The sequence below is a fragment of the Mustela nigripes genome, chromosome X (assembly GCF_022355385.1).
Source record: "Mustela nigripes isolate SB6536 chromosome X, MUSNIG.SB6536, whole genome shotgun sequence".
Classification (NCBI taxonomy): Eukaryota; Metazoa; Chordata; class Mammalia; order Carnivora; family Mustelidae; genus Mustela; species Mustela nigripes.
In genome coordinates this window covers 91,821,579-91,824,798 of record NC_081575.1, presented here as the reverse complement: position 1 = coordinate 91,824,798, position 3,220 = coordinate 91,821,579, and the positions used below count along the sequence as shown (strand labels likewise).

General features: G+C 37.6%; 1 pseudogene; it reads left to right on the top strand.

The window, feature by feature from the left end:
• The first annotated feature begins 448 nt into the window (after positions 1 to 448).
• On the top strand, positions 449 to 1,025 carry LOC132007164 (MOB kinase activator 1A-like; annotated as a pseudogene).
• The last annotated feature ends 2,195 nt before the right edge of the window (positions 1,026 to 3,220 follow it).

Genomic DNA, 3,220 nt, shown 5'->3' with positions numbered 1-3,220 from the left:
CACACTGTTGACCAACTCCTGAACACCAGGTGCTGTGCAAAGTGCTTTTCATGCATTGTTGCATCTAATCCTTGAAGCATAGAGCATATTATCACGTTTTGTAGTCGTTGACACTGAGGTTCTTTATAGAATTTTTTTCTTTCTCTTCACATAACTTGCCACAAATCATAACTATATATTTGTTTGCTTGATACCAAATTTTTGGTTAATACCAAAAATTATAATTGCAATATAAATGAAGCCTTTTCTTGTGAGAGGTAGCTGGTTGGTGAGGTAGGAAAGGCAGCACAAGAATCTGCATCAAGTTTGATTCAAGCTCAGAGCAACTGTAGCCTGGGCTCTACCTTCCAGAGACTGAGGACTGTCTACCCCTCCTGGCTGCCTGAGTGCTGGATCTGGATACAGACTGTACTGGAGTTTAATGGCCTTTCCCTGGGGAGGGGAAAAGATGAGCTTCCTCTTCAGCAGCCATTATTCTAATGCATTTAAGTCAAAGAAAAACATCCCTGAAGGAGTTCATTAGTGCGAACACTTAAAACATGCAGAAGCACTCTGGGAAGTGGGACTCCTACAAGAGCAGTCATGTTGCCAGAGGAAGAAGACTTCAGTCAACAGATGACAGTTGGCAATGTAGATTTCTTCAGCCAGGTTAGAACTCTGCACTGAAGCAAGCTGTCTAGTCATGTCTGCAGGTCCAAGATCTGAATATCATTGGGAAGATGCTATTAATATTAAGGCCCAGCCAAAGGTTCTGTTCCAAAATATATTGACTATTTGATGGTTTGAGTTCAGGGTTAACTTGACCATGAAATCCTTTTTCCTTTTAAGATTGGTGTTCCATTTTCCCAAAACTTTGTATCTGTGGTAAAGACTATTCTAAAGCATTTGTTCAAGGTTTATATCCATATTTCTTGCCAACACTTTGATTCTGTGATGCAGCTGCAAGGAAAGACCTGCCACAACACACATCCTTTAAGTATTTTTATTTGTTTCAAAGTTCAATTTCATTGATAGGTGAAAGTTAGCACCACTAGTGGAATTCACTAAAAGATTTCTGTAACATGTTGTTGCCCTCTTGCTTCATCTACTGCAAGAGTTATCTTATTGACGGTCTGTGAAAGACTTGAGTTATAGGTCGAAAAGTGTCCTCTCCAAAAATTATATGTTCAAGTCCTAAGTACTAATACCTCAGAATGTGATTTGGAAATACTGCTCTTGCAAATGTAATCAAGAAGAGGTCATTAAGGTGGACCCTAATCCAGTATGTCTGGTGTCATAAAAAGAAAATTTGGACACAGAGATGTACACACAGGAAGAGTGCCATGTGAACATGAAGGCAGGGATCAGGGTGATGTGTCTATAAGTCATAAAGAGAGGCCTAGAATGGATCTTTTCTTCACAGTTCTTAGAAGGAACCAACCCTGCCAACGCCTTGATTTTGAACTTCTAGACTCCATAATTGTGAGATAAAATACTTCTGCTTTTCTGAGCCATTTAGTTTGTTGTCCTCTGTTACCCTGGCAGCCCTAGCAAACTAATACAGCTGGTAATGCAAACACCAGGATACAAAAACCCCATTATCTTTGTTTACTGATAAAATTGTTTCAAGGGTAGATTGGCTTTAAAGCAAGAATTGAAGAGCATAAGTAACTTTAACGTACTCTAAGACCTGTTATTTTCACAAAATCACACTTCGTTGTAATACGTGGTGACCAAACGGCGCTTTATTAGTTTAACCATTGTTTCTTTGCTGAAGAAACTGAGTCTATTTCTGACGACAACATAATAGATAATGGAATTTCTGCCCATAATTTATTAGCAAGTTTCCAAACCAAATTTCTTAGCAACACAATCACATAATCAGATAAGTTTCATTTTACTTCAATTTAGAAACTTTTTTTTAATATATATATTTTTTAAAGATTTTATTTATTTATTTGACAGAGAGAGATCACAAGCAGACGGAGAGGCAGGCAGAGAGGGAGATAGAGGGAAGCAGGCTCCCTGCTGAGCAGAGAGCCCAATGTGGGACTCGATCCCAGGACCCTGAGATCATGACCTGAGCCGAAGGCAGCGGCTTAACCCACTGAGCCACCCAGGCGCCCCAATTTAGAAATTTTAAAGACATTTTTAGTTGTTCTTAATATTTAGAACATTTGTATCATTTTTGTATTCTATTTTCAAGTTGGTATGGCAGTGCTTTTATTGATTAAAATTTTTCTGTGTCTGTCTGTCGATCAATTGATCTATCTATCTAAAAAAAAAACCCCATGGCTGCTATTTTAACTATACATGGCATATGTGGTATAGGAACAACCAAGTTTTTTTCCCCTGAAATTCCTTTTTATCTTTTAATCTTCATTTGACATTTATCAGCATATAAATCTATCTAAATTGTTAGGAGACTGTATGTGTATAGCAGAAATAATATCTTTAAAGGCTTCTACAGATAATCTGAAGATTTTTTTTTTAAAGATTTTATTTATTTATCAGAGAGAGAGGGCGAGAGAGCAAGCACAGGCAGACAGAATGGCAGGCAGAGGCAGAGGGAGAAGCAGGCTCCCCGCCGAGCAAGGAGCCCGATGCGGGACTCGATCCCAGGACGCTGGGATCATGACCTGAGCCGAAGGCAGCTGCTTAACCAACTGAGCCACCCAGGGGTCCCTGAAGATTTTTTTAAGTTTATGTATTTTTTTAATCATCTCTGTACCCAACATGGGGCTCCAACTCAGACCCCAAGATCAGGAGTTGCACGCTCTTCTGACTGAGCCAAACAGGTATCCATAAAGATTTTTATTTTGAAATGCATCATTCAAGGTAATTTTAACATATGAAGATTTTGGTTAAAAAATATGTATTACAAAATATCACAAACATAGTTCTCAAAGCCACTATTTTTATTCATGTTGTAGCATGGGAGTCTGCCAACTTTATCCCAATAAAAAGAAGTTAAAGGAAACCACAGTGAAAACCATGAAAAGTATAAAGAATTTACAGAATGACTAGACATAGAGTATGCTACCTATTATTTAATGTATATATTTATAAAATAGGAATGAGTACAATATCTTCCTTCATGTTGCTGATATTAAAAGACTAGATTGAGCCCTCATAGAGGTTTTCTTCAGTTTGACTCTTTTTGTATCAATACTCAAATTTATTTTATTTCTCTTGGGATAAAAAGGATCATCTTCTTTAATAAAAAACTTTTTTTTTTTCA